The sequence below is a fragment of the Capsicum annuum genome, chromosome 12, assembly GCF_002878395.1.
Source record: "Capsicum annuum cultivar UCD-10X-F1 chromosome 12, UCD10Xv1.1, whole genome shotgun sequence".
Lineage (NCBI taxonomy): Eukaryota > Viridiplantae > Streptophyta > Magnoliopsida > Solanales > Solanaceae > Capsicum > Capsicum annuum.
In genome coordinates this window covers 201,050,536-201,059,167 of record NC_061122.1, presented here as the reverse complement: position 1 = coordinate 201,059,167, position 8,632 = coordinate 201,050,536, and positions in this window count along the sequence as shown.

Sequence of the window (8,632 nt, the reverse complement as noted above, 5' to 3'; positions counted from 1 at the left end):
TCTAGCCAAATAATGAACTTCTTGAACCAACTCTTTTTTTTATCTTTCTCCACATGTGAAACACTGCCCATAGACAGTCTACTAAGGGCATCTGCCACTACATTGGCCTTGCTCGGATGGTACAACACACTCATATCATAATCTTTTAACAACTCTAACCACTTTCTCTGATGGAGATTTAACTCTCTATGGGTAAACACATACTGTAAACTTTTGTGATCCATGAACACATCCAAATGCACACCATACAGATAATGTCTCCAGATTTTCAAAGCAAACACTACCGCAGCTAACTCCAGATCATGGATTGGGTAATTTATTTCATGAGGCTTAAGATGTCTAGAGGCATGGGTTATGACATTGCCCTTCTGCATCAAAATGCAACCCAGACCAACTCTGGAGGCATCACAATACACCATAAAACCGTCTATACCATTAGGTAACGCTAAGACTGGGGTGAAGTGAGTCAAGTCTTCAACTCCTGAAAACTCTTCTCGTAGAAATCTAACTACTGGAACTTAACTTTATTTTGGATCAATCTAGACATAAGAGACGTTATAGATTAAAAAACCCTCAGTAAATCATCTGTAATAACCAACTAAACTGAATAAACTCCTAATGTCTAATGGAAAGATAGGTCTAGGCCAATTTCTTATAGCTTCTGTCTTTTAGAGATCGACTCTAATGCCATTGACGGAAACAATATGACTGAGAAAGGCTACTGATCGTAGCCAAAATTCACACTTGTTGAATTTGGTGAACAATTGATAATATTTAAGAGTTTGCAAGACAATTCTAGGATGATCTACATGGTCATCCTCACTACGGGAGTATACAAGGATATCATCTATGAATACTATAACAAACATATCTAGATACTATTTGAACACTCGGTTCATGAGGTCCATGAAAGCTGCTGGGGCATTGGTTAGCCCAAAATACATGCATAGAAACTCATAACCATAACGGGTTCTGAAAGTTGTCTTTGGAATATCATATTCCCTAACTTTAAGCTGATGATAGCTGATGATAGCCGGATCTAAGGTCTATCTTTGAGAAATAACTTGCACCTTGGAGTTGATCAAACAGGTCGTCAATTCTAAGAAGAGGGTATTTGTTCTTGACTGTGACCTTATTCAGCTGATGATAGTCAATGCATATTCGCAAAGAACCGTCTTTCTTTCATATAAATAGGATGGGAGTGCCCCATGGAGAAACACTGGACCTTATGAAACCTTTATCTAAAAGATCTTTAAGCTAATCCTTTAAATTTTTAAGTTCGGCTGGAGCCATATGATAAGGAGAAATAGATATGGGTTGAGTATCTAGAAGAAGGTCAATACCAAATTCTATCTCTCTATCGGGAGGTACCCTTGGGAGATCTTCTGGAAAAACTTCAGGAAACTTATTGAACGGACTAAATTATTAAAGTCTCAGACTTAGTGTCTTTAACTCGGACTAGATGATAGATACACCCTTTGAAAATCAACTTTCTGGCTTTGAGATAAGATACGAAATGACTTTTAAGAGAAACTAAATTACCTGACCACTCAAAGATTGGCTCATCTGGGAACTGAAACTTCACCACTCGGGTGCGACAATCTGTGGATGCATAACAAGAATGGAGCCAATCCATTCCAAGAATAAGATCAAAGTCAACCATATCTAACTCTATTAGGTTCGCAAACATGAATTTATGAAGGATAGTGATAGGACACTTTCTATAGATTTGTTTAGCAACAACTGACTCACCTACTGGAGTAGAAACCAAGAAGGGCTTGGGAATTTTTTTAGAACTTATCTCAAAATTTACTACAACTAATGGGGTTATATAAGAGAAACTAAACCTAGGGTCTATCAACATGTAAACATCAAGGTGAAAAACATGAAGCATACTAGTAACAATATCTGGTGAATCTACATGTGACATATTCTCATTCAAAGGGTCTACGGGCTGAGGTGGCTGGTTATTATTTTTGCGTGCGTTAGCTCGATGAGGAGGTATTTTTTTAATGTGAAAGCACAAGTTAGAAGCAGATAAAGACACTGAATACATGAATGATCATGAAAAAAGAGATGAAATCATAAAATGCTCCATAGCCTCTTGCTCATAGAAGTGGCGCGCTTCACACCAATGATCAAGACTCTACGTAATACGGCTTGTTTGACTCCCTAGGACTCTCTAAATCTTAGGATCTGATACCAAGTTTGTAACACCCCAAAATTTGAGCTTCTGGGGTGCCACATGGTGCTCTGAACTGCAAGTAGTCCTGAGCTAACCCTGGCTGCCTTCTACTAAATCTGAATCTCAAAATAGGGAAAGATGAATGTAAAATCATAATAAGTGTGGAAAACTGTCTGAATTATCTGAGTATATCTAAAAATTCTAATCTCATTAGTCTGATAAAGTAAATACTAAAAATCTGAATACTGCAACTAAAAAGCTAAAACTAAATCTAGTAGTCTGACAAGCCTCTACTAACTGAATCTAGAGAGTCACTGGGATAAGACCCAGCTGGATAAAACTATTTGAAATGTATACTAAATCATCTACTAATAAATTGGAAATCTAAATATCAAAGTCCTTGAACTATGAGGACTCACCAAAATCAGAGATGTAGATGAGATGCTCAGAAATCACTCACACTTCTGAGACTGAGCATCTGAACCTACATTATGAGACAATGTAGCACATAGAAGTATATGTAGATCACTACTTTAAGGATGTATATAATCAAATAATATCATCACAATTTATAAAATCATGCATGCTAAATGTAAATGACTCACACAGGCTTGAGAAATTTTAAAACTGAAGATCATAAATCATGAACAATAAAGCATATAATGTAAATCTTGTGAGCCATTACATTCAGTTCTAAAATCTATTCTTTCTAAAAACCACTACATTATCTTATCAACTGTAAGGAGAGTACTTCATCTCAAAACTTTAAGAATTTAAAAACCCATATCTTCCAAAACATATAATTTTATCTTAAGGCTTTAAACCAATATATTGTTTTAAGAGTAGGGGACTTCTTTTTGGGAGGTTCTTCTAACCAACATAAACCATGTGAGCATTTATGAAGTCCAACGTCTTACCCACATTGGGAAGAGTTGTTCCACTCTTGCCATCGGAATAGAACTTCTTATCTTAAGTGATCACAATCTTAGTCATCCACGTAGAAGTGGGAATAATATTAATCCTACGGTGGCACGTAGTTCTGGGGCATGAAACCTTAGTAACATACCCATCTCGGTGCTAAATACTACTCCCATTCTTATGATTAGTATCTTAGAAAATCTACTTTAAAAATAGCACTAAGGGTTTACAAGAAAACCTATTATGCATTTCTTTCTTTAAATCTCAAGTAATATTAACAATGTGGGTTCTTTATCTTAGCTTAGGACCAAAAGGTCAAATCTTTATTGAAAATTTGAGAATAATCTTATCATAAGATGCTCATAGCACAAACAACCTTGAAATAGCAATCCTTTATTAGGGCTTAATGACCCATGCATAAATTTCATGTCAAAACATCATAATATTCATGCTTGGTAAAGTAAACATTTATAAATCAATTTAAAATCTGGAAATTTCTGTAATATACATGAAAATATGAACATAGACATGCAATTCAACTTTTAATTCCCTTAAAATCTCATAATATTATAAATAGCAATATTGAGTATAAACTCTAACTTCTATTTCATAGGAAATCACAAAAAGTTCAGTAAATTTATAATTAAAATAAGTTTTAGGCACAAGGATGAAAGAAGTATCCTTGTTGAAAAACTCCACATACCTAAATTGATGAACTAGAAGCTAAGACTTGAATCTTGAATCCTTATTGATGCTTTTCAAGATGTATTCTTTGAGTTATTAAATTGGAAATCCTTAATCTTGAATTGTTTTGGAGAATTAATGGAGAAATTAGTTTTTTTTGGAGAGAAAGTTTGAGCTTTAGGGTTTTTTTTTAAGAAAGAATTGATAAAACCAGCATAAAATGCTTTAGTATAGGCTTAATTCTTTGTTTAAGATGGATTGGGGCCTTGGGGATTGACCAAAATGCCCCTATTAAACTTTAAATTGGAACTGGAAAAACAACCAAAATACCGATTTATTAGGCCACCGTAACACGCCACTATTGCAGTGGCTCACTAGAAAAGGACGAGTGGGAATTGGGCGTTCACCGCGACATGCCACAATCACAGTGCCCCTTTGTATTGCCATTTTTTCCACTGGCGCGATACGCCAATATCGCGTAGGCTCACTAGAAATTTCTAAATGTGAAATGGGACTCTTCCGCGATGCACCATTATTATGGAGTCTCACCTGAATTTGACAACTGTGAGTTTTCACTTACCTATGACGTGCTATGCGCCAAACTCATGGTGTTTTATGATTGAAACTTAAAATAGCCATAACTTCTTACTCGACTATGAAATTTAGGTGAATCTTATATCGTTGGAAAGCTAATTTAATTTCCTACGCATTGGAGGGGCTTAAACTAGAAATTTTCATATGCATGGAACTCATTCTTTCTTGAATCTAACGCTTGACATTCTAGTAATTAAATTGATTTAAGAAAAGTATAGGGTATTACACTCTAACTTCATCCAATTCAGCTAGAGCGTCAACTAATTTATTTCTGTCAACTAGTTTATTTCTTAGTCGTTTCATAAGAGAATCAACCTGGCACATTGAAATAGTAGAGCAACATGGTTCAAGAGCCCAAGAATGTCCTTGGTATTTTGAAGTGACCAAACCTTAACTAGAACAGCATATGCCTCAAATATAGGTGCTAACCAAAAATAATAGGCTAAAACATGGGCCTTCTTATTATTGTTTTGAAGGATCCTCTGCATGTGTTAGACAATCAGGATGGGTAGATTAATTTTATCCTTAGTATCAAGAAGCTCCATGAGTGTGAGATCAAGATAGTTTGCCTCAAATTGCCTCTCCTTCCTAGGCAAGATGATTTTGTAAACAATCTTAAAGTATAGCTGGTGAAAGGGTGATATTTCTCTCTTAAAACCCGACTATGCTTATCCATATTAGGCTTTCCTAAGAACTTCCTAATAATATTTAAAGAACGTGCCTAGTTATATAATAGAGGCCAGTTAAACTTGACATAGTGATACCATCCCTCAAGAGGAACTTCTAGAATATGAGCAACATCTTCTGCAGATAGCTGCATAGACATACCATGAACAGATATGGTAAAAAGATTTCTTTTGTACTACCATTTGTATAGAACTCCTACATCTCTGAATGACCAAATTTGTGTTGAGTCTCAACTTGAAGAAATAAGGTGGTCCAGCCTTGAAACATAATTCTATCCAAAAGAACTGACATTTCTGGACCCCTAAACCCAGTGATCACACGACCATGAATGAATTGTCTCCTTTGAAAGTGAAGCACATGATCTAGATGATCATCAATAGCTTCAGAGATATTTAAATCAGTGTGAGAAAGATCATCATCCTAAGTATGAATAGAATAAGAAAGATTATCCTCAGTGGCTTCAGAATCAGAGAAAGGAATAGGTTGTGGAACATGTCTCTTAGATGAGGATTTTGAAGAAAATTTGTAAAGGAATTAGACGGAGGACCTTTTTTGGAAGTATGTTTTCTTGAGAGGGAGGTGGATAGAGCATATTTGGGAAATTTGGATGTATAGGTCTTGGGATTAAAGCGTTTACAAGTTCTTCTTTTTCGGGCACTTCATTGAAAGAAGTCTGAATCAGAGGGAGGAATTACCGGAGAGGAAGAAGATTCTTCTTTTTGCTTGCTTAAAGAGTAGCTTCAAGTGATGCATCTTCTTGTCTTTTGCTATTCTAGGTATGAGAAGTGTGAATGGGAGTAGGATTTTGTGAATTCTCCACAACTTTTGTAGAATTTGAAATAGGAATATGATCCCCAGATAATTTGACAAGACGAGAGCAAAATCCTCTCGGAGTAACTATTTTTGAGTTAGATTTTAAAACAGAAAATGAGAAAGGTTCAATTTTAGGCGGATATATCTGTAATGGAGCAACACTCTGAATATTGTCAGAGGGGCTAAATTTTGAAAATAAGGTTCTTGGAACAGGGGTTTGAAATTGTACTAAGCCCTAAAATCAGATAGCTTAACGGGAATAGAATGAGAGATTTATGGAACTGGTGTGAAATTAGGATGTATGATAAGAGAGGTGATATAAGTGGATGGCTTGATGGATTCGATATTAGGGAATGAAGAGGTTTTTAGGGAATCCATTGGTAACTCTTTTTAATAATGGACCAGGTAAGAGTAGTGCTTAAAGAAAGATGAATGATCTTTGATGGTGGATGAATGGGATTTTATAATTTAATAGGTTAATTGAATTTTGAATAGGAAAGGGAAATATGGAGCGTGTAGGTATAATTAGTTGTGTCAGTTGTATTTAAATGGGAATAGGATATGTGATCATTGGAAGAAGTGGTAGCAGCTTTTCAGAGAAAAGAAACTTGTGAGATTTTGGCTGTTGTAAGTTTTCCTTTTCTTTTGATTTTGAGAATGAAAGAATCATATGTGCCTAAATTTTCATAATACTTACTTAATAAGTGACTGAAGTAAATCATACCTTGCCATCTCCATGATTTCCAATGACTTAGCTTCCTTTCTGGCTTCATGACTAAAACCATTACTTAATTAAATCACCATTATACTGGAATTGTGATACATAATTAAATGTGATAAACTGATAAGAATAGGTGAAATTTTTTGGAGTAGGATAAATATTCTAGTCAATCATTATGAGTGGTTTGTGCAATCTTAATCATCCCCAATTTTAACCTATTTCCCTCAAGGTGTTCTCTACTTAGAGCTTTAATGATCTCGTCAGCAGTTTGATTAAAACATGAAAGATACAAGACCTTTTTCAACAATATGTCCAGAAAGATGGAGTCAAGTAGTACAGAATTTCTCTACAAATTTTAAGATGTTTGTATTACCATAAAGGATAGGAACACAGTCTATACCAACATACTCAACCCCAACATAAAGCTACTGAGTTTTGTTCTTTAGTGGACCAGGTTGTTAGACCTTTGTTAACCTGATTCCTTCAGTGCTTTTTCCTGTTCACTGAATAATCAGCATGAACAATATCAAATTATCAAGTCAAGGTTTTACTCCCACTAAGACTCTTTTCACTTTATTTGCAGATTGTTGTGTTGCTGAATTACTTGTTCCCCTTGTAACTATGCCTTTGTTCTACATAATAGTTGGAATATATGGTACAACTTTCTTCTCTTACCTTCTCAGTTTCTAGTCCTCATTTGTAATGAGAGAGGATCTCCTTGGTTCCCCCTCACACCCCTTACACAATCACTACAGATCTAACCATCTTTCAAATGCTCTTGATTTTGGTTTGTTTCAATCTTTGTTTTCTTGTTGCAAACAATATTTCCCCTCAGTGAAAGGATTGTTGTTCTCTTCCAGTCTTATACTTTGAGCAAGCTGGATCATTGTTCTCTTCCAGTCTCGTGCTTTGCACAATCTTTAACCATGTGCTAATTCTTCTTGCCTTCTTTCACTCGTACCTTTAAAACAACTTAGGGGTTAACTTTAATAACCCAGACAAGCTTGGGTCTTTTCTTATGAGAAAAAAATGAATCAAGTTTCTTCTAGCCCAATGAGGCAACAAGTTATATAACCTGTTTCTCAAACTGGTTTTGTTATTGACTCTATTTCTTTGAGATCTTATAAATTCTGATCTTTTTGCTAGATTTATACTTCTGGATCTACTCTTATTAGCAATTGGACATTCAGTAGTAGGATGTCCAAGATTTCCACAGATGTAGCATAAATATTAGTGACAGTTTGGCTCTTAAAAAATCCTAATCCATCCTTTTCACTATGAGTCCTTTCACTCAATTTATGAACAATTCTTGAGGAATTTGTCCATCTATTTTCCCTTTCCAGATCATATTCTTGGCTTAACTTATCAAATTTTTCTTTTTCATTGTTATATTTATGTTTAACCTTGGTCAATTTAAGCTCAAGTATTTCTTGTTCATTACTTTCCACCTTTTTACCTTTTTCAGAAAGAGTCAGTTTTAAGATCTCAAATCGTAGATTTAGATTTGAAAAATCAAGTTGACTAACTTGTTCCTTGAGAGCACCACTTTCTTTTTCAACAGTATTCTTGTAGGTCTCTAGATCAATAAAATCAAACTTGAGACTTTCAAAGCCATTGAATAACTCATTCCTATTAGAAGTTAATACTTGAAAATCATCAATTAGCGCACTCATCAAGGAAATGAGTTTCTTTTTAGAAAATAAATGCAATTTTTCTTTAAGCTCAAGAATACTTACCTCAGAAGTACCTTCTTCCTCATCCAAGTTTGAATGTTCAATGTCTATAAGTGCAGTTTTGTCACTCTCATCATCATTTGATTTATCTAAATCAGATCCCCAAGCAGCCACCATAGCATATTCCTCTTTCTCTCTTTTCTTAGCCATTTCTCTTAATTCTTTCTCACTTTTTCCTTTCTCCATTAAATTTCCCAAACCAGACAATATATGACTTGATGGTCAATTTTACCACACTTGTAACACTCAGTAGGGTTGTCATTGGAACGCCTTTTGCTACCTGTTCTATTCTTTTTT